We start from the raw sequence: 24204 nt of genomic DNA, 5'->3' as shown, positions 1-24204 counted from the left end.
CTTGTTTGACTGTTTTTATGCCAGCTGAGCTCAAACTTCAAAATTCTATACCCACATTTACTTCCTCTGAGATGATGATTGTGACCATGGCTGGTGGATCCTTCCAAGAGACAGTCCCCCATATAAGCTCATGCTAAGAAATGCCCAGTTACCCTACAAATGTTAGTAAGCATGTACATTGTTCAGCACTTCGCTTTTCTCACTTCCCCCTCTTGGAGAGCCCTCCATGTCACACACAGATCCCTGCCCTGCCGTTATGTATCTTCTCCCAAAGGGTGAACGGACCCAACTGATTTAACTGTCTCTGTCGATGAATAATTGAGTTATTTCTAGTCTTTTGCCACAAACAGTGCTTCTGAAAACATCTTTGTCCCTGGATATTTGCTGTCACTTACAAGCAGTCTTAGATATTCCTAGAAGTGGAATGGCTAGCATTAACATTTTTAATTTTGGGGTAGGGTCCACCGACCCCTTTGAGAATCTAATGAAAAATAAAAAAAAATCCTCTCTCCAGAAAAAAAAAAAAAAACCTATGCAATTATTTTGCATTCAATTCCTGGAGGGAGACACATTTCTGGAGGGATGCCACATTAAGAAGTCATTGTATAGGGGGAAAAAATATCTGTAAGAAAATTGCATCTGACCATCACTTCTGTGTGTATGTGTACAGACTCAGTCATTATACAGGAAGCAAACAATCTGTTCCGCTGACAGTTATAGAAACAGCGAGCGGAGTTCAGGTCAGACTCCTTATCATGCTCTGTCCACCAGGGTACATACCTCTCGCAGTCTTCATGCTCCTTGACCTCAGCTCCCCAGAAAGCGGCTGTGGAGCAGGTGTGCTGGGCTAGAGCTGCTCCTCCCAGCTGCTGCTAAGACACAGGGGCCCCAGGGCCTGCAGACCCTGCTTGCAGCTGCCGTCTCGTGAAACCAGACCCTGAACCAGGAAGGCTCCGGAGCTCACACTCTCTGCTAGGTATGAATATTTTATGCCAGCAGCCAGTGAGGACTCCGGTTAACAAAAGTCTCTCCAGGAAAGCACTGTACAGAGGGCACCAACACCATCATCTCTCATTCAGGGTTCACATAGGATAAACGGAATCCACTAGAGAAAAGCTAAAAGGAAACAGAGCTGGGAACAGCCTGTGGCTGGTCAGAGCCTGGCTTCAATGGGCTCAGGGTCTGTGTTTGGGGCCCTCAGGAGCCAGGAGCTTCCCTTGGGCCATGGCCACATGCTGGTGCCCAGCTGGCTATAAGTCCGAGGGCACTGCCCACAGTGAGAACATGTCAAGAGCTGAAGCCAGAGAGCCCAGGGCTCTGGTTGACAGTCTCCCAGGCCACTCAACTGTCGGAACTTCACACAAGGCCATTTCTGTAAATCTGGAGCAGAGCCAAAGAGCTGCCTGGTGCCTGGCTTGGAGGAGACGCTTCACACCTGTTATCCCTCCCCTCCTTCCCCCTTTCCCTCAAAGTTCCTGGAGCTCAAACCCTCTGCAGAGCCCCATGCTGCCCATCCTACATGTCCTCGGGATCTTCAGGACCACAGCCTCCCTGGTACATGGCCATTTCCTAAGGCCAAGGAAAATTCATCAGTTGGGGTCTTAGCAACCAGGAGGCCACAGATAGTCAGAAACTCCCCTACGCTCCCTGAGCAACAAACCTTCCAGTGAGTGGGTGGTTTAGAGAGGAAGGAACTGAAAACTCTCATTTCCAGAGGCTAATTTAAGTTCTAGAAGGGTCCCTCCTGAAGGCTAAAGCCATTTTGTCATCTGTGGCTTGGCTACTGAGGAAAAATACCTAACGTCTACTGAGCGCTCACTGCATACCAGGCTGCAGTGTCAGCATTTTCAGACGTGTTAACTTCAATTCCTGCAACAGCCCCTTGGGGTAAATCTAGGATGATCTCGCTGGGATCTGTAGCCCAGGCAGCCCTGCCGGGGACCCCCGGGAGCTTTCCCCTGAGCAGCTTCCTGAAGAAGGGAGGAGAGCAGTTCCAAGCCCCTCTCCTCCTGGCGATGGAGCCCACGTGTGCCTGTCATTGCTTTACCTGCCACCTTTGCAACTGCCCTGTGAGGTAAGAAGTGTGATGTCCCTTTCTCAGGTGAGGAAGGCGACCTGAAGCAACCTGTCCAGCAACTCAGTGGCACAGCCGGGATTCGGCCCCCAGCTGGGCTGTCATTAAAGGCCAGGCCCAAGGTCCCAGCAGCCCACTTGCAGACATGACCTTGAGGAAATGGGCCAAGGGAGGGAAAGGACTTTGCAAGGTGGGCAGTGGGAGTGAGGTTTGCGGCAGTCTTGTCTGCATCTTTGCCAAGATCTGCTTGTAACTGTCTCCCTGAAAAGACAGACTTGGGTGGGGCCCTAATGGCTCTGGGCTGGGGTCCGAGCCTGGTTTCTTATCCCAGCCCTGCACTGACAGAGCCAGTCTCTTCACAGGCCTGGGCGGAGGGCTGGCTCTGCTGACCCTCCTGGCCATGATGCTGTATGATGCAGGAGCAGGAAACAGGGCTGACGGCATAAACCCCCACCAAGACTGGCCTTGCAATACGGGGAGCCACCCAGCTCCCCTACAGCAAGCCCATCACCCCCCAGCAGACAGCAGTGACACAGCACCTCTACTGAGCACTAACTAGATGTCAGGGGCTGCGGGCTACCTCTGTGCAAGCCACTGGCTGTAGATTAAAGCAGACACTGTCACCACACCCATTTTACAAATAAGCCTCAGGAAACCGAGGCTCAGGAAAATCAAACTTCTCAAGGTCACTACAAACCCAATAAACGCAAGGCAAATGTATCCAGTAGGTACAGTAGACAAAGTGCCCAAGGCCTACAGGACTTTTAGGGGGCCATGAAAATATTTTAATTTCACTTAAAATCAGAGGGAAAAAAATTAAACATTTGGGATGGAAAAAAATGGTTTAATATGTAAATAAATAAATAAATAAATATCCCTTCTGAAGGCCAGGGCTATCAAAGAAACAGCCAGCTTCTCTGCCTGTGTCAGGGGAAAAGCAGCCATGGCCATCCCAGGAGCTGCAGGGTACACCCGTCCCTGAGAGGGCCACCACCAGAATGGCCACTCAGCCATGGACACTCGCACCTTCCTGGCCACTATCCTTGCTGGGCAAGCCACCTGGGCTTAATTCCTGGCCACCAAGAAGCAGTCACATTTCAGGGGCCGAATCATTCATGGGGAGAAAGTAAGGAAAAACGTGTGCCCGTGGAGGTGCCTGCCTGGGAGAAGCAGAAGAAGAATGACAAATAATCCGGGAAAACATTCCAGCTTTGCTTTCTCACCTGAAAGAAAACAAATGGCCTGGACCATGGGAATTCTGTCTTTGAAAGACCTGGTATAGCCCAGGGACAGAGTAACACAGAACTGCCTATGGGTCCCCACTCTGCCATTTAGTTTCCTGTGTGACCTTAAGAAAGTCACTTTTCCTTTCTGACTCTGTTTTCCCTTCTAGAAAATGGAATAATAACAACCCCCTCCTCTATACACACTCCAATAGCGTTATAGTGAGAATTGATGGAAATAAAATGCTTTCTGTTGGAGAACTACAAAATACTGACTAAGGAAATTAAAGATGGCAAAGAAATGGAAAGATATCCCATGTTCTTGGATTGGAAGAATCAATATTGTTAAAATGGCCGTACTACCCAAAGCAATCTAGAGATTTAATGTGATCCCTATCAAATTACCCAGGACATTTTTCACAGAACTAGAACAAATAATCCTAAAATTTATATGGAATCACAGAAGACCCAGAATTGCCAAAGTAATACTGAAGAAAAAGAATGAAGCTGGAAGAATAACCCTCCCAGACTTCAGGTAATACTACAGAGCTACAGTAATCAAAACAGCATGGTATTGGCACAAAAAAAGACATATGGATCAATGGAACAGAACAGAGAGCCCAGAAATAAACCCATGAACTTTTGTTTAATTAATCTTTGACAAAGGAGGTAAGAACATACGATGGAGTAAAGACAGTCTCTTCAGCAAATGGTATTGGGAAAACTGGAAGCTGCATATAAGAGAATGAAGCTAGAATACTCCCTCACTCCATACATAAAAATAAACTCAAAACGGCTTAAAGACTTAAACATAAGACAAGACACTATGAACCTCTTAGAAGAAAACATAGGCAAAATATTATCTGACATACATCTCAGAAATTTTCTCCTAGGGCAGTCTAACAAGGCAATAGAAATAAAAGCCAAAATAAACAAATGGGACCTAATTAAACTTATAAGCAAAACAAAAAGACAACCTAAGGAATGGAAGGAAACATTTGCAAAATATGAGACCGACAAGGGCTTAATTTCCAGAATATATAAACAGCTCATACAACTTAATAACAAAAACAAACAAACAACCCAATCCAAAAATAGGCAGAAGACCTAAGCAAGCAGTTTTCCAATGAAGACATGCAAATGGCCAATAGGCACATGAAAATATCCTCAATATCACTAACTATCAGAGAAATGCAACTCAAAAAACTACAATGAGGTATCACCTCACACCAGTCAGAATGGCCATCCTTCCAAAGTTCACAAACGATAAATGTTGGAGAGGCTGTGGAGAAAAGGGAACCCTCCTACACTGCTGGTGGGAATGTAGTTTGGTGCAGCAGTTATGGAAAACCATATGGAGATTCCTCAAAAGACTAAAAATGGACTTACCATAGGATCCAGCAATCCCACTCTTGGGCATATATCCAGAGGGAACCTTAATTCAAAAAGATACATGCACCCCAATGTTCACAGCAGCACTATTTACAATAGCCAAGACATGAAAACAACCTAAATGTCCATCCATGGATAAATGGATAAAGAAGATGTGGTATATTTACACAATGGAATACTTCTCAGCCATAAAAAATAACAAAATAATGCCATTTGCAACAACATGGATGTTCCTGGAGATTGTCATTCTAAGTGAAGTAAGCCAGAAAGAGAAAGAAAAATACCATATGATATCACTTGTATGTGGAATCTTAAAAAAAAAAAAAAGAAAAGAAAAGAAAAGAAAAGACAAACGAACTTATTTACAAAACAGAAACAGACTCACAGACATAGAAAACAAACTTATGGTAACTTATGGTTACCGCGGGTGGGGGAAGTGGGTGGGAAGGGATAAATTGGGCATTCAAGATTTGCAGTACTAAATATATATAAAATAGACAAACAGTAAGTTTATACTGTATAGCACAGGGAACTATATTCAAAATCTTGTAAAAACTTATGGTGAAAAAGAATATGAAAATGAATGTATGTTCATGTATGACTGAAGCATTATGCTGTACACCAGAATTTGACCCAACATTGTAAACTGACTATACTTCAATAAATATATATACATATACCAAAAAAAAAAAAGCTTTCTGTATAGAAAAGCAGTTGCAACTAGTAAAAGCCAGAAGAATATTCACTTGTTTGGGAAAATTAAAAAATTGATCCCAACATCCCTAGGGTCTTGAATTAATTGTTAGGCTGTGCGCTTGCCCAAGACATTGAGAAATTTGGAGACGCTGCCAAAGCCATGGTAACTGAGGCCATGCTGGGAAGTCAGCCTCCTTTTCCCTCCAAGTCTTTGAGGGGACAGTTTAGACAGGGGGTAGTAACCTTACCAATGAGAGGGGAGTGTCACCTTCAATTAAGGCGTCACAGGAGTCAGAAATTCATCAGCCCTGGTGACTTTCACCACACTTGAGCCCTGCAAGTCCAGGATTACACAACTGCATGCAGAAACCATGAAATCAGCACAGAGACCTGAGTAATGAGCAGACCCACGGGTTTCCTCCAGGTGAGTAGCACTGTTGCCTAGCAGGTGAGCCTGTCCTACACCGAGGCTCAGTGCTATAGTTAGAACCACAGCTGCTCACAGCACAGAGCCTGAACTCTGCTAATCCAACGCAGAGTTTCTCAAGGCGTTCCAAATGCACTTGGCAGGAGGCAGCCTCCTCAGATGACAGCATCCCCAGCCCCCTCCCCCATAATAGCGCTTCTCAAACTGCGCCGTGCACATGAATCACTTGGGATGTCATTAAAATGCAGTTTAAGATTCAGTGAGGCTTCAGATTCTGCACCTCTGACAAGCTCCTGGGTGATGCTCATGCAGTTGGTGGGATAAGGACCTAGACGTTCCTCTGGTCCCATCAACACCTGGGCTGCCCATCACCAGGTAGACCAGGAGCCCTGAACAGTCTGTACTCGAGAACTTGGGATTCAAGGAACCTGTAGCATTACTATGAACTAGACCTCCCACAATTTCTTTATTTGGGGAGCAGGGATGGGGTACAAAATGAATTAAATGTAAACATCTGTGCCAGGATAATTTGTGAAAGATTATTTTTTCTCCCAGTATACCCACTCCCTTTTCAGGCAGGTAGCAAGACCCTTGGGTTCTCTCTTGCCAGAGATTTCTAAATTACAACTAATTGCAACTAATCCAATCCTATGCTTTCCTTTTAAAAACAGAAGGATCCAATAAAGCCGAATCCTCTCCGATGACCCCTTCTCCTAACCCCTCCCCACATAGGACGCCCCTCCTTATGTTTGTGGAAAAGTTTTTTAAAAGGGGAATTTTTGCAGAATCACTTTGCAATGACTCTTCTTTTCTTTTATAAAAATATAAGCCCAGGGACCCAGGAAGGGGGAGAGGACAGTGGCTCCCTCTCCCTATCTTGTGTGAGATGTGGTAGCAGGAGTAGTGGTAGCACCAAAGGGAAGCTTGGGGATCATCAGCCTCCCCATCAACTCCACCAGGACCCCCTCCCCTAATTCTTTTTATTTGTATTTTATTATTATTTTAACTTTTTTGTTAATGGAGGCACTGGGGATTGAACCCAGGCCCTTGTCAGAATTCTTGATCATATACAGCTTAGCTGTCATTCCCAGGGGCTGCGGGTCCAAGCACCCTAGGGCATTCTCTCCACTGGGGACAAGCCCGGCACTGGGGAGCAGGACTGTGCACCGACTGAGGCAGCTGGGCAGGCTGACCTCAAAAAGGAGCATCGAGTCATCCCCAGCTCTTCACCCCATGCATGCTCCACCTGGAAGTGGCCCCCAGGGACCCTCCAGGACCCAAAGGCTGGGACACCCATGCTGTCAGCATTAGAGACCAGAACATCAATGAGCAGAGTCCCTGCCTTCCACCCACCCCTCCCTCCATGATGAGCTCCCCTTTCTGATGATACCTGGGAGGAGGAGAGGCCTCAAAATTTTTGGAAAGGAATTTAAAGCCATCTCTCTGATTCCCAAGGGAGTTTGGGGACCCAAACTGGAGCGCATCAATAGCAATTCTTAAGGCAGTGTCATGCCCATTGCATATACTTAGTTTAATGATATTCACTATTTAGGAAAGTATTTATCATTTTACTTTTAGAGTAATACACATACTGTGGTTTAGGCACATGTGATCAAGTAAATTTTTTTATTTTTAAAAAGCTGCTGAAGGTTACCATTTGCTAAAATAATCTTAGTGCTGTTTCTTATTGGAGTGTCCTTCATTTCCACTCTTCTAGGCCCAGGAAACATCAGTTTGTCCCTGAGCAAACTGTGCTCTCTTACATTTTTTAAACATTAAAAAAAAGTTACTGCAAAGGTTATACACATTATACAATTCATTCATTATTCAGTAAAAAATTCACCTTGAACCTTTAAAGTATGCAAATTCTGAAATTTCTGTAAAATAAAAGCACCTGTGGATGCCGTCTGGGATGGGTGTTATGTTTTGGCGTCTCTAATGCACTCTGCCCGGCAGAAGCAGCGATTAATTAACGATGCTCCAGACTTCCCTCACTGCTGCCCAATGTTCCTCCCCAAGGAAGGAGATCTAGGAAATGGTAGGAGATACCTGCCTCTGATAGTGAAGTTCAGGAGGGTAAAAAAAAAAAAAAAAAAATCAACAGAAAAGCTTCCTTCTTTGGCTTCTGTCTTTGCTAAGACTGGATCCCCACAGGGCTGCTCCACCCTGTGAGTAAGACCAGAGGAAGATTCACTCCCCCTTTGGTTCTAGGCATATGGTCACGGGAGAAGTGCTGTTACTTCCCCCAAGGCATTTCAGCACCGATATTTGAGTCAGTGAGAGGGGATTGCATCATCAGAAAATTTTGGCAATTGGAAAAATAAATTTTTTTTAAACCAAACAAAATTTTAAAATTACAAAATCAAAGTCAACTCATTTATCAACAGGGAGAAAAAAATGAATGTCTGTTTATTGCATCCTCTCCTGCTCTGAACGAAGAAGCTGGAATAAACCCCAAAAAGCAACAAAGACACGTATACAGAAAGTTAAGGCGTGTGTCTTCCAGCGATGACAATGGGACGGTACACTCTTCCTTTGTGGATTTCCGGAAGTGACCAACATGAATAGAATAAGAGTTTCATCTGTTGCGTACTTACTACATGCCAGCGTTTTCTATGGCATTTCATTTAATCATCAGAACACCCTGATGAGGTAGCACTCTTGTCAGCCCCGTTTCATAGACAAACAGAGGGATTAAGTGACTAACTCAAAGTTTCGTAGCTAATAAAACTCGATTCCAACCCAGGCACCTGTCTCCGGGCTCTTGTTCCTCACCTAGGCTGCGCTGGACCCCAGAATGAAGCCCAGCCACCACCAGCATGCAGGTCACTCCTCGGAGGAACACAAAGGTTGCAGGAATTTTCTTGTCAGTCCTTATTAGATCCTCTCCCCTCCTCCTGTAGGGCTAAGAGCATTATTTTCTCTTGATAAAGAGCTAAATCTCCTGCTCAAGACATTGAAGAGCTCATGCAAGGTCAAAACAGGAATTTTAATAGCAGAGTTTTTCTGGTGTTGGGCTGAAACTCTATCTCATAGAACTACCCCAAAAAGGCACAAAAAGAATACAAAAATGTGCCCTCTTGCTCCAGAATCATTCTCGTGGCTTTTATCTCCACCCTTTAAAGATGCATCATCTGCTCTGTTAGTCTTTACAAACCATTGTGTATAGTGTGTGAGTACATGTGAGTGAATGAGTGAATGAGTGAATGAGAGTGAGAGCGAGAGCGTATGTGTGTGTGTGTGTGTGTGTGTGTGTGTGTGCGCACGCGTGTGTTGAAAGGGTGACAGAGCTAGGGGAGGCATCAACTGAGGAATTCAATCAACTCCACGGGAGAAGAATAATCACAACACTGCAAATGTAGCAGCAAACATGAGATTGGGTTGCCATAGCAACCATTTTATTGACATTTTCATTTTCCCAGCATTTATTCTGGGCAGGTGTGGGCAGATATGTGTCCTCAGGGATGTGTGAGGATGAGGGTGTGCCCATTTGCCACTGTCAGTGTTCACAACTGGGGAGTAGTACTGCCCCCAGGTAAGGCCCTTGGAATTGGGGTCTTGGATAGTCAGTGCACAGAGGACCCCATGTCTCCGAGCATCCACGTCATGCAGAGCATCATTACTGTGTAACACAGGTGGAGGTGATGATATTCCTGGACTTCATCACTACATGGATGGGACCATGAGGCTCAGGCGGAGGGTCACGCAAAGCGGCCATGGCAGAGCCCAGCTTGGACCCAGGTCCACTGACTCCTGGTGACTGTTCCACACTGGCTTGCTGAACCAGGGTCAAGTAGGAAGGGTTGGGAAAAAAATGAGGTGAGGAGGCAGCATAGTGCAGTTTAAGTCCATCCAAAGAGTGGGGTCATTTTTTCATCCTCTCAAACAGCAGTAGTTTTCTGCACCAAACTGTGTACTGTCAGCAAATCTTCCTTCAGAGGACAAAGAACAGAGGGATGGTGGGGGCGGGGGTGTGTGCAGCATCCCCAGGCTCGGTGATCAAGGATGGAATTAAACGTGGATTTACCTGTAAGAGCAGCTTATGTTTTAGCTACAAACCTCCAAGCAGCCTTGAGATTCAAAATTCATGTGCCTTGCAAGTTGCACAGCAATCTGAGAGGCAGCTCTGGCTGGGTCCTCGAGCCTTGATGCATACAGAATACTAAACACTCCGCAGCTCCCCACATAGCCACCTGGTCACAGCCCTGCCAGAGCTTGTCTGCAGCAATTTCTCTTGAAGGCGAGGCTTCATGCGTATTTGCTACCAAGCACCCGTAGACAAGACAGTGTTCGGAAAGCACAGCTCCGCGTGGGAAAATATGAACTGTCAGCACATCATTTTCGTGGGGACAGGAAAATCTTTTAGTGGAAAATATTGCTTTTATGACTTCCCCGGGAGGAAAGAATGGGCTGAAATTGCTACGGGGCTGTAGCTTCCATTTTCCCCAAAGCAAAATGCTTTCAAGAATCCCATCGAGGTGAGACTGCAGCACAGCTTTGCTTAATCCATTTCTTCCCAGGTTTTGCACTGTCATCTTTGCTTCCTGATCCACTCCTGCATCTTCTAGTTACCACAAATCTCATCATAGAAAGATTCATTGCATCTCTGTGCATGAAAACCAGACAACGAAAAGGCACCACTGCATGCAGATGCATGAAACTCTAGGGGGAATGGTGACTTGGTTGACAATGGTCCCTGGGAAATGTGGGGGAGGCCTGAATAGCCCCAGCACAGGATAAACTCAGTGGCCCCATCCTAAATTGTGAGAACAACATTCTGGGAAGTAACCCTTATTTTGGATGGTATTGTTCCCCCAAATATTAAAGACTATTTTTGCAATTGTCTCTGTAACTGAAAGGCTAAAAAAAAAAAAAAAAAATCCTATAAATTGGAGACCTTCCCTATAGTCATTCCCTTCATTTGATTTTAAATTCCCTTCATTTTATTTTAAATTCTATTGAAATTTATTTTAAAGCACCTTCTGTGACTTAAAAGTGTAGGGATGTTGGCTAATATTATTTGATGCTAGGTACTTGAAAGTAATCAAAGTGTCAAACTTAAGATCTAGGTTTTGGATTTGTTTTTTCCCCAGATCTAAAATTCCAAGATACTTGAGCCATGCGTATTTGTCAATTTGACAATTTCTCCACTATTTTAAGCACTTTCTTTTTCAACACCAACTTTTTTTTTTCCCATTGACAATGCCAGTCTGCTGTCTAACAGACTCCTCAAGTTGACTCTTCGACTAAGTTGTCCCCTCCCAGGCACCGCCCACCTCCTCCACCGTGGCAGATCCCAGTCTCAGTAAGTGGCCTCAGTTGCTCAAGTCAAAACCCTACAGGGAGTCCTTTCATTCTTCAAACCCCCATCCCCGCCATTAGCAAGTCCAGTGGGCCCTACATGCAAGACAATGTCAAACTGGACCACCTCCCACACCCTCGTCCTGGAGGACTGAGGCAGCTGCCTCACCAGCCTCCCTGTGTCCCCCAAGCTCCCTCCACGAGGCAGCCAGAGTGACCTTGTGAAAGCAGAACCTACAACATGTCACTTTATTCCATCTTGCATTCAACAAATATTGGCACACTTACTTTGGGCCAGCACTGTTCTAGCACTTTCTAGACCTTGCTAGATATTGCCTTTTTGTCAGGAAGAGGACCACCGACAAATTAAAGAGAAAAATGTTAGAGGTTAAGAAGAGCTATGGAGAAAAATAACAGTGGGGAAGGACATGGAGTGTGGAGAGTGGCTGAATTCATTCCAGCCCTTTAAACAGGGGGCTGTAGTTTAGGTAGGGTGGTCAGGGAAAGCATCGCTGAAAGGGGCACATGGGACCTGAAGGAGGTGGGGGAACAATCCCTATGATACCTGGGGGAAGAGTTACAACCCTCCCGTGGCTCCCTATTACATTAAAATAAAATCTCAGTTCCCACCATGCCAGCCAGGCTCTTTCCCATCTCAGGGTCGTTTGCTCTGGGTGTCCCCTTGTCTAGGATACCCCATCCACCCCTCCCCACACAGCCCATGCCCCTTTCTCCTCCTCTCAGTGCTGATTCCTGTCCATCCTCAGGTCTCAAGGGTGTCACCTCCTCAAAGAGACCTTCCCTGACCACCCACAGCCTCCCATCACCCGCCTTCTTTCTGTGTTTTATTCTCATCATGGTTCTTATCACCATCTGAAATCATCTTGTCTTCTGTCCGCCTCCCCTACCAGGAATACCAGCTCCAAGGGGGAGAATCATGTTGGCCTGTTCACAGCCTGGAACAGGCCCTGGTACAGAGCAAACATTCAAAACATATTTATCAAGTGAAGAAATCAGTCAGGTCGAGCTAGATAACAAACTTGTAAATAATTAACGCAATCCAGGGAAGCAAGTCGAGAATCACTCAGAAACTAATCAACCCCACCTGGACTCTCCCATTTTATCAACAGTAAGAGCAACAACACCAATCGCAATAAACAATAACATGATTCAATAATAATTCAACAATTTCATGTCATAATTCAATTTGATAAAACAGTTCAACAATGCTAAAAACTTGAGCACGTACTCAATCCCTTGACTTTTACTAACTCTTTTTATCCTCCTGACAACCTAATGAGAGATAGCCCATGATTGCTATTTTAAAAGGACCCAAAATTGAGGTTTAGGGGATGTTTTGTGACTTGCCCAAGGTCATTCAGCTGGGATGAGACAGAACCAGGATCCTAACACCAGGCCATACAGCTGTGTTCAAATTCCTCTAAATAAATATCCTGGAGCACCTATTGTGTGCAAAGAACTGTGAGAATTTCAAAGACAAATTCTCTCACAGGCAGATTGAGATGTTTCAGAGAAAGAGATTTTCAGTTAATTCTGAACCAATTAAGAGAGATGGAACCACAGTCTGGTCAGACTGTGACTATTAGCCACCACTCACTGTCCACCAGGCCCTGGGCTGTGTGCTTTGCATGCATCACCTCATCACTGTGTACTATGACTCCACTTCACAAGTGAGGAAACTGAGGCATGGAGCAATTAAGTGACTTGCTCAAGGTCACATGACCAGGAAGTGACAGAGCTGGGCTACTGAACTCAGACAGGAAAAACCTAGCTCTCAGTGGGTTAGGTCTTGTTCTTTGGCAGGACTTGTAGAAGATCCTAGACATGCCTAAATCTGGCCACCTTCAGACATGCTTGCAGGACTTGAAGGTAAACACCCATATATTCCATCTTGGAGAAGGTTCTTTCCTTTCTCAGAAAGCAACCTAAGCCCCTGGGCAAGGTGTGGTACCTCTCCTCCTTACCTGTAAGCCGTGGCCCATTATCACTGAGACCAGCGTGCCTCCTGGGGAGGAGGCTTGGAGTTGGGCAAGAACAGCTCCGCTGAAGGCGCCAGGCTCCGGCCAGTGCCAGCCGTGGCAGCCAGAGGCCTCCTTCTGGCCCGGGCCGGGGTCCGGCTCCCACCACAGCCTCCGGCCCCCCCGCAGGGCCCAGCAGCCGGAGCTCAGCCTCACCAGGGCCGGAACCACGAGCATGGCGGCCCCAGCTCAGCTCCCTGTGTCGGGCTGTGGGCACAGGGGCTTCCAGACGCGAGCCTGTGCCCTGGGCTCTTCTGCTTGGTTCACCAGTTTCGAGCTGGAGCAGCAGTGCCTCTAGTGTGGAACTAGGCGGATATTCAGTCTTCAGTCCGGCAATTAAACGGAGCTTCTTCCGCTCCCGGGGGAGGACCCGGGCTGCCAGCAGGGGTCTTACTGTATCACCTGTTAAGTTTCTTACCCCTCGTGTCTCCTGTGCGGTCCATTTGGTCTTGAATTCGAATTCTAGAGTGAGGGGACAAAAGTAAAATAAGTTAACTCCCAACATTCAAGTGGGAACTCAGGATGTCCAAAATTGAACCTCACTTCTCATCCACCCGCAAAATCCTGCTTCAACTCCAGGCCGTCCCATCCCAGCTAGGAACGACCGCAGCCTTCCCGTGCCTCAATTGGAAACCGCGGGTGTCTTGGACTCCGAAGCTCTTTCACACCCCGCAGCCTCTCAGTGACTACTCCTGGCATTTCCGCCTTCAAATATTATCCAGAGTCTGACCACTTCTCCCCTCCTCTGCCGTCTCCCAATCTCAGTCTGGGCTCCTGCCACAGGCTTGGACTCCTCTTCCAGCTCCAGCCCTTAACTCACTATCCTCACTTCTCAATTCACCACCAGAGCGATCGATCCTGTTAAAACTGAAGTCAAATCATGTCAGCCCCCTGCTCAGAGCCTTCAGTGGCTCCCATATCACTCCAACTAAAAGTGGGGTCTCCCAAGGGGCCCTCAAGGCCTCTCTGCTCTGAACCCTCACTACTCTCGCTCCTCCATTCTGCTCCTGAAATCTGCCAGGCACCCTCAGGGCCTGTGCACAGGCTGTTTCCGCTACCTGGATGCTCTCTCCCCACGAAAACTATCCGCATGGCTTCCTCCCTCTCTGCCTTCACTCCTGCTCAGATGTCTCTTCCTCAAGGAGGCTCACCCTGACCTTATTGAAGACGACACCCCATCTCTCCTCTTCCACCTCTGCCCCCAGCTCTCCTGACACCCCTCACCTGCTCTGATGCTCTTTTCTCTCCACAGCACTTAACGCCTATGGCCTGCTAAACGGTGCACTTTTTGGTTGTGCCTCATGATTGTTTTCCTCTGTGAGAGGGAGTAAGTCCTACAAGGTGAAAATCTTTTGTCTGTTTTCTTTGCCAGTGTATCTCAGGCAGCTGTACCGAGCCTGGCATGTGGAAGGGGTTCAGGAAAGGTTTGTGAAATAAGGGGAGGCCCTGCGAGGCACAGAGTTCCTGTCAAACAAAGACGAGAAGGAGAACAGAAGAAATGTTTTGGACTTTCCTGCCCTTCAGGGAGATGGGACGGGAAGACCCTCTCCGGGAGGGGCTGGAGAAACCAGGTAGTCACCCACTACAGTCACTTGTAAGCACATGCCCCACCCCCCAGCCCCCCAACCCCTGCCACCGCAACAGAGAGGGGAGTCCTTGACCTCTAGGAGCCAGTGGCTGAGAGGTGGGAGCGCTCCACCCCTGTCCCTGGGTGGGGCTGGGCGGTAGAGGACCCCCACCCACTGGGTCCTCAGCTTCCCTGAATGCACTGTGACCCAAAATCAGGCAGAAAGAAACAGAGGTGTAGGACACCTCTTTCCCTACCTGTGGCCTCCAATCTGGACGTGGGCTCTTCCAGGTACTCAGCTTTCTGAATAGAAATATCGATCGCTGAAGAAAACGAGGGGTTGAGGGCGGTCCCAAGAGAAGCAGCCTCGCTCCAGATGCTGGAGTCCCAAGTTCTGCTGGGACAGCTCGCCACCCAGGCCTAGAGAAGAGGGCACTGGTCACTCCACTCAAGTGCAAATTCTCTGGTCAAATCCATCCTGGCCCCAGATCTTTAATGAATCTGGTCACAGACAGCCCATCCTCCCGCCTCTCTCTCCCTCTGCATCTGGGCGTTAATGAGAAAAGCAGATTAGAAATGTCATGTCCATGGCTGGCTCAAAGCTGCACCACCGGTCCACGTGCGTTCCTTTCCGACAGGCCCAATTTCCTTCCTCAGGCAAACACACAGGTACTGGGTTTTGAGAGAAACTTCTACTTAGATGAATTTCACAAACTCGACTCTGACCCAGAATAACTCTATGAGCAAAACAAAGAAATGACCGGAAAAAAAAAAAGTTTGTCTTCCTTTGTGATCGCTAATGGAGTCCATGTATGTCAAACATACACAGAGCTGCCCAATTTTCTGTTATAATCACAGGAGGTGAGTCCTGTGATTTGCAGATGATATGGGTGAATAAGAGAAGATTGAGATTTCTTTTCCATCATCTTATTGTTCGAGAGTACATACTTTTAGATTAAGTCTTGATGCTAGAAGAGTGCTTTTTGAAACATTTTTTAAATACTCTGAAAAATTATTATTTAATTAACATCTTGGTTGTTAATTAAAATAAATTGGAGGCCAAAGTTTTATTATTCAGTCATTATTTTATATCGAAGACCCTGAAACTGCTATATATTTTGAGGCGTCTACTAAAGCTATAAGCTCATGTTATCCACATGGGTGTTCGTTTGTTATTATGATGCCCTTGGGAAGTAAGAGGTGTCCTGGAATGACTGTGATTTAGTCATTGCTTTCTTTAGTAGGAAGCGGGATGTGAGCAAGGAGTGATTTAACTGACGGAAGGAGGACCACACAGAGAGCTGAAATTCAGGACCAGCGTGGAGATGCTTTGTGAATCTCATTTTCAGTTCTATGTACCCACCACTAAAGCGTCTCTCACTAAACAGAAGCCCAAGGAATGATGACATAGCTTGTTTAACAAAAAGATTTACTGCGATTTTTAAGACTCTCTGTTTGTGATACCTTCAACCAGGCTTAAAGAAAAATGACAGAGGTTTACATACTTTTTCAGGGTATTTCTGTTAGAAAAAAAAATCTCAAGAATTTAGATTCCCTGGAGGCAGTGACCTTAAACTTTGTTTTATTTTCAACTTGGAAAATAATTATATAAAATTAAGCTTTGCGAGACAATTTCTACGATGATTGAATTTCGACTCTCTTTTGCTCCCCTCAATGAGACAGAATCCTAACAATATTCTCCCCTTAGATGCCATGGTAAGTAACCCACTTTCTAAGTGCTCTTTAACAAGTAGACAATAGTACTGAGTGGTCAGATGGTAGGAGGGATTAGCAGAGAGGTTAGTGGTAAGCTTTAGAGGTTTATACCTGGAGCACCATTAGTCGGAAATGGGGCCCCACTGTTGGAAGGAAAACCCCATTAACCAACTGGAGGCACTTACCGTCACAGTTTCTGGATAATTGGTAATCTCAGTAGAAAAGTTAAGTTGTAAATAAGCACAGCAATGAAACCTAGTTTTCACGCATCAGTTTATTCCCTACAGACCAGTTTAATTGAGATGAATTACCCTGTAGATAATGACAACAGAAACTCACACACACAGCAGATCGAGATCAACTGCTGTGTGTATCGGTGAAAGCACTTATCTTGTCCTTCCTGATGGAATTATTTTAAAGCACTTCAGTCAAGTGCTCAGTAGGTGCACAGTGGCACTTCCCCAAGAATCTGAAGTCAAGCCTTCCTCACTTGTAATCGGGAGTCAACACTCTCTTTAGATCTGCACAGAGCCCCATGATGTGCTGGCACAGAGTGAGGCCTGGGGGTGCGGTGGGAGTGGAAAAGGAGACCAAGCAGAGATTTTCTGGCAGGAGAGGATCCCAGAGGATTAGAGACAAAATATAAAAATGCCTGGCACATAGTAAGCCCTGAATAAATGGGAGCTTTTATTACCCCTTAAAAAAAAACCCCAAACTTAGAAACCTGTGTAAACAAAACAAAGAAATGATCGTATGCTTCAAACTTTTAAAGGATCCTCATTTTACCCAGGACTTTGCTGCACCTCTCTCCCATTCCCAGCCCCCCAGATACATTTGAAATGTGATCATGGTTCACAGCACTTTTAATTTTGGGTGCCAAGAGAACTTAAGAGTAATGATACATTTATTGGTGCTTGAGTACGACCAAAGGAAAACAGAATGGTTCGGGACTTGAAAATTCTTAAAAAGACAAGGCCCTTCAGGGGAAAGTGGTACCTCAGGGCTTGCCCAGAGCAGCACCCCCAGTTCTGCCATTTCAGCTGCAAAGAAATCACAACTCCCCACCCGCACACCCCTCCCCCAAGCAGGCCACTTCAGGCTGATCTTGGTGACTGTGGGTCAGGAGAGAGAAGTAATGTCCTCAGCCATCATCAGTGGTGGCAGCCCAAGAAAAGTGCTCTGGTGGAAACAGAATTTGGACAAATAAAAGGAAAACATCCAGCCTGATCCAGGAGAGGAGGAGGATGGCAACGGTGGCGGGTAGTGGTCTGTTTCTTCCTAATTCTGATCAGTCAGTGCTGGGAGATGGGGGTGGGAAGTGTGTTTACACTCCCTTAAAGTCAGGGGGGAGGGTTACACTACAGGAGGATTTTCTGTACTTCAACTTGGAACACCATTAAATTGCATTTTAAAAATAATTTCAGAAATGTTATGCAAGTAATATATGCATTTAATTAAAATAATTTCTTCTATGCTTTATAAGTAATTCAAGCACCAGAGTTGTAACTACGCTCTAAGGATACCGGTTACAGGCCCAGTCACTGTTTTTCAAAAAGAAGTCGATCAGTTCCAGTCCTGAGCTCTCTCTCCACACATCTTCCCTCCCATCCTGGCTGCCGCCCCACCACACACTGCCCTGTGACCCTCCAACCGCCAGGCTTCCTTGCCTCTGGGCCTCCGTGCAGTTGCCAGGGGGCTCTTTCTGGAAAGCAAACCTGTCCACACCATTCTCTAAGCTCTACTCTTTCCTGGGCTGTCCCCACTGGATAAAGCAGATTCCTAAGTACAGTACTGCAGACGAGGATTTCACGGTCTGGTCCCTTCCTTCCAGGATTGCCAGCTGTCCCTTTGCCCGAGCCCTTTGGGCGTCGGCCACAAGCAGCTGCTCTCCAGCGAGCCTCTCCTCCTTGGCCTGTGCTCTTCTCTTCCTGGAAGGCTCCCCATTTCTCAGCCTCCAAGACCCTATGTGTCCTTCAGCCTCTACTGTTATCTCACTGAAATCTTCCCTTTAAATTCCTCACGCAGCTGGTTCAAATTCCTCTAAGTGGCCAGACTGTACTGTCATCACCTCTATGAACGCATCTTTGATTTAGGGTGTGACTTTTTTTTTCATTTCTGTATCTCTTAAGAGAATGTGAGTTCCTAGGATCCTTGTCTCTCTCTCTATCTCTCTCTCTTAAATTATTCCCAGGGCCTGGCACTGAGCAAAGCAAAAAGTGGGCATCTCCTTGGATGAACGAACGAATGAATGAATGAATGATACCCTGAAGCTGCCAGAGTGCCCTTTCTGCAAAGCAAATTTGACCATTTCACTCTCTGAGCTATATTTCTCTGTAGGTTCCTTCTCAGGTGATGAGGTTACATTGGGAGCTATTAACAAACAGGAAAAGGAGAAGGAGGAGAAGGGAAGTCTATGAGACTCCGACAAATTACTTATTTTCACTGAGTTTCTGTTTCCTGATTTGTAAAACAAAAGTGCTGCCTAGATTAGCTTTGAAAAGATTTTCCAGTTTTCAAGTTCCAGCTCTCCTGACTCCGGGAACAACTATTTTCATCTCTGGCAGCTATAACCCAAGTCTTAGCGCCACCTAGTGGTAAACAGGCTCAGCAGCAGTGAGGAAAAAATGGGAGAGGAGTGGGGAGGGTAGACACGGGAAGGAAACTGTGAGCTTCATTACTTTAGGAGGCAGCAAGAAATTAGGTCAAATGTGAAGTTAAACCCGGAAGCCTAACTTGTGACTTTAAGTCCTTTATCCTGGTGATGGAATAACTAATTAGCCTCAGAACATGCAAGAAGCAGCCAATTAGGATGTCTGAAACAGGAAGACAGCAACAAAACAATTCCTGTGGACTATGGTCCTCTTGTTCTTTTATCAATTTACTGCTTGTTGTGCTAATTAAATCTTTACCTTGGGAGGAAGTGTACTTTTGAAGTACCTATGCCGAGAGAACTCTACTAACTCAATAAAATCACACATTAAGTACTTAATTAAAAGCATACTTTTTTCAATTTTTTTTTAACCTTTGTCGGAGTACAATAAGAAATGTTAAAAATCAAAATACTGGCAATTAACATTATAGAAAATATTAGGGGCAATTCTGAGAGAAACAGCAAAACAAAAGCAAAACCCTAGCATCTAAATAATGCCTGTGTATAAGTTCCATGAAAAGGCACTGAGCTAAAAATGTTATTAACCTGATGTTTGATTTCTAAATTACTTTCTAGTTGCCAAAAACAAGAATCAACCAACCAACTGAGCAAATACATAAAAAATTGTTTTAAAAATTGAACATATACTCCAGGAGAACGACAATGAGTCTTTGCTATATTCTGTCCCCAGGGCCACACTCCTGAGATAACTTTCTGGGCAAAGCAAACATGTAAAAGGTAGGTATTTTATAGACATTTAAATATAGTAAGGCCTTAAGTGGGAATAAGACAAGTCAGTTCTATCTTTAAACCATCTATTCAGGGAGATCCCATTGCAGTGTGTAATTACATTTTCAAAGAGTAATAATCTGTATCTGCAGAGCACATCACTTTATAAACCTGTTCTTATATATCCTACCTCACTGGGTTCTGATAGAATCTTGGTAACTATTGACTAATACATTACATATGGAGGAATTATTATCGCATGACCTACCCCAGAAAGGCATATAGTATGCCGTTGAAACTGGACCATTGTACTGCGGTGACTGTATTTTCCAAACCAAAATAAGGCTACTTATATTGACAAGCATGTATGTGCCCATAGACACAGAGTGGAAACTGGGACTGCCAGTACGTGTCACCTGCAGATTATTTCTTTCTTGGGACATTTATAATCTAGAAGTGTTTGAGAAAAGGCAGAAACTACAGAAGGAAAACCAGTTGGTCTCTTTATGACTGGAATCAGAATCCAATGGGTAGGTCTCCGAGACAGCTTTGAAGGAAGGGGATGACTGCTGGAAGCAGGCTGCTCTGGTATTAACAACATAAAAGAATGTAGCGAGTTAGGGGTGATGGACTTAGGAGACAGGTCTGTGCCTGATTTTTATGTTACCTGCCACTAAATAAATACGCCTTAACCTGTAAGCTTACAAGATGTTACTCTTTAATGCCTCATATAGTTACATACAGGATGATATGTTTTATTTAGATCAGCTCAATTTTATCTGACAAATTCAAAGAGATTTTCGAATATACAGAGTTGAAAACCAAACATTACGTGAGTAAAAATTTTAAAATCTAATAATGCTTAAGTAGGTAACCAAAGCCCTTGGGGAGTTAGGACCATTAGCCCAGTGCAAAGTCATCAGCTTCACAGTAAAAGCCAAACAAGGAAAACACCTGCAATTAATTTCACGGTGATTTAAAATATATTAGGTTATTGTGACCAATTACCTTCTGAATTGGCATCCATTGAAATGTAAATGTGTTCTTATTTCCCAAACTCCCCCATTTTTTTCTAGCCTGAAATTCCATTTGGAAATTGTATATCCATAGATGTCACAGTCATTACCTCTTTTTTTGTTGATAAGTGTGCTCTGCATAGATGTTTTCATAAGAGTTATTTTTCCGGTAATGAACACTCAGCAATTCAAGCCTGTCTTTTCAGCTCGCTGCATGTAAGTGTCCCTTGATTAATGGACCTGTCAACTCAATGAGCTGATATCATACAACAAAGGCTCAGCTGAAAAATGTCACTTCTTATCCTGGCTGGCCAAGCACGTCTGGTTTACAAGCTTTGTGCATATACCCGATGTACCTAGTATTTCACTTTGGGCTTTCTTAATAATAAGGAAAGTTACATTCAAGTAGATAATTGAATTATTTAATTCAATCAAAATAATTTCTTCTGTTCAAATTATGTTCTTCATGTGATGGAGAGTTCTTTCCTTCCTATTTTTTCACTCCGGTCAGCTGAACGGCTACCTAACCATTTGAATCAATGTATAGATCAATATAAACAACATTAATTTTTTCCCCCTAGATTTTCTCTGGAGATAAAGCCTTGCAAGAATAGAATTGTTTGCAGGGGAAGGGGCAGGGTGGGTTCCAGAATGAAGTCCTTAAATAAAAATATTTTGCTTTAGTAGGTCAAAGGCATAGAATCAGTGAAAAGTTAAGGCTGTATGATTAGATAGTCAATTTTCCTTATGCTTTTATGTTGTTGGGTTCCATGTTGGTGGAAGAATTGGAACTCTCAGGTTATAAACAAACAGAATTATGGGCTATTCCAAGCTTCTAGATAGACAATACTCTTGAAATATTACATAATTTGAGGGATAGAATAAATGTCAAGGGGATTATGAAGGTGAGTAGTCCCAAAGTTACAAAACAATGGACTACCTCAAAAAAATGTATTCTACAATGTGAATAAATAAAAGTACCAAATGCCATGCTGGGGCTCAAATTAAAGAAGGAAGGCAAACAACACTTCTTTCAGTGCCTGGGTGGATGTACATAAAACGCAGACCTCAAAGGAAACAATGACCAGAGTATGGGTACATGCATATATAATTTCCATAACCATAAAAATCTAAAATGCTATAAAATAGTAAGAAAGGGATGTAAACCTAGAATCGAGATAGCTGGACACAGCATCCAATGGAAAGCAAGCAGAGGGTGGAGTTCCCAGGGCTGGTGGAGGCTGGATCAGAGGACGAGAGAGCCAAGCTGAAACAGGGGCATCCAGGTTACATAAATATCAAACGTGAGCAACATTAAGGCTAAAGGTCAAGCACCCAATAAAGAACCGATGACAACACAGGGGGCATTGTGGATATCATTCACAAGCATTCGAATGGCGCTGAGGACAGCAGCTCTGTGCTAAGTATGAGTAATAAAACACTCACTGCATGCAATATAAGAAAGCTCACTGAAGATACTGTAAATATTCAGCTTACTAATACATGGGATAAAAAGAGATTTAAGCAAGCTTTACAGCAGAAACCAAAGTTTGTGATGAAGCACGTTAAAGAAACCTGTAAAGTTTCTAGAGCTGACCACTTCCTTATTTTGTAATATCATCCTGAAAGAGTAATTGCCTCTTCTGTTACAAAAATGAAAAAGAAATTGCTAAGTAAAACAGCTCCAAATCCCCACACACACCTAGCTTTGAGTGCTATTTGTTAGTTGTGCCATTCAACGTCATATCATTGGCGGACAAATTAAGAGAAATATTTTTATTTTCTTTCGTGTTAGCAATCTCATGCAGATATTCTTAGGTTCCTGCATTAAAGATGGGCGGGTGTCCTTCGATTTACTTCTAAATGAGTCTGAGAAATGCTGTGATTCAACAAGCCTTACTCTTTGTTTCAGTTTCTTGTTTTCAGGGCCATTACTCACATCTGGAAGAATTACCCGAGATTGCAATGGATAATTCAAGTCTGAGTCATATGAAGTTTCATCTCCTTTTCTAGTCTTCAAAAATTTCTCCTCCACAGTCATCATAGTAACATTCCTAAGGGATAGTTTTTATTTTTAAATGAAGGTACTGGGGATTGAACCCTGGACTTTATGCATGCTAAGTATCTGCTCCACCACTGAGCTAAATTTTTTAAAGGCTCTACCTACATCCTCAGGTCTATCCTTTTAAGTGAATTTAGGTTCTGATAGAACGCAAAGCATTTTTTGGTACAAACCTTTGTGGTTCATACTCCTTCCTGGCAGCTTTCTTTTCAGTGGGTGCCGTTATAAATTTGCCAAAAGCCATCCAATATATTATCCTCCATGAAATTGAGGTCTATCAGATTTTAAAGCCTTTTATTTATTTTAGGCTTATAATCTGGAAGTTTTCAGTGTTATCTGAATTACTCATTAGGATCTGTCTGGGAATACTTCAGGTGCTTTTTTCCATTTCCTTCAGGAGCAAAACACTTTGGGTTTTGAAATCTGGAAATGTGCAAGGTGGGGTTGACCATGCGCAGTCTATATGCACGTATTTATAGAGACAGTGGGGAAATAAAACTCCCCAGAATGTCTCGGGGCTCCAGGAAAAGCCCTGGCCTCCTGAGACTCTTCACAGACCACGATAATTAGATCTGTAGCCACTTGTCTAGTTAATTGCTCGCCTCTGAATGGATGATAAAGTTCATCTTATCTCAGGGAGAGAGCCAAGGGGCTCCAGCTGGGCCTGGTTCCCTAGGTTAAGCCCCAAGGTACCAGAAGATTCCAGCACCATCTCCTTCCGTATTTACTTCAAAAGAGGCGAAGTTCCAGAACTTGGAGACTGTATTAGACAGTAAAAACAGAGACACTGAGGGCTGTTTAGCTCCTGGAGAGAATGTTTACATATCAAAGGGTTGGAGTTAGATTTGAGGCTCATTCAAGTTTCAGGAAGGGAGGGGGTTAGTTACCTCCTTCCTTTTCTTAAAGGAAAAAAAAAAAAAAACTTCCTTTTTTTTCCCTCTTGTGCCTCACCTGTGGAGTGTCCAGCTACTTGCATAGGACAATTGAGCCCTGGCCAGAAGTGTAGGCCTGGAGTAGGTGGGGGAGATGTCTTAGTGTTTACTTTAAGGAATTAATAAGAAAATTATCTCTGATCCAGAACACCTCATGTGTGCATTTGGAATAAAATTAATAACAATGAACATTAAAAACCACACAAGCACTGACAAATGGTTACCAGACTGGGACAGGTCCTTTCCCTCCTCCTCCACCAGCCATGACCTGCTCTGGAGAAGGGAGGCAGTGAGGCATCAATCAAACCCCAGCTCTGCCTCTCCAGGCTGGGAGGTGCCAGACACATCAGGGCCAAGGTCAGCAAAGGAGGCTGTGGCCC

Source organism: Camelus bactrianus, chromosome 9 (assembly GCF_048773025.1).
Source record: "Camelus bactrianus isolate YW-2024 breed Bactrian camel chromosome 9, ASM4877302v1, whole genome shotgun sequence".
In the NCBI taxonomy this organism is placed as follows: domain Eukaryota; kingdom Metazoa; phylum Chordata; class Mammalia; order Artiodactyla; family Camelidae; genus Camelus; species Camelus bactrianus.
This window is presented reverse-complemented; position numbering follows the sequence as displayed.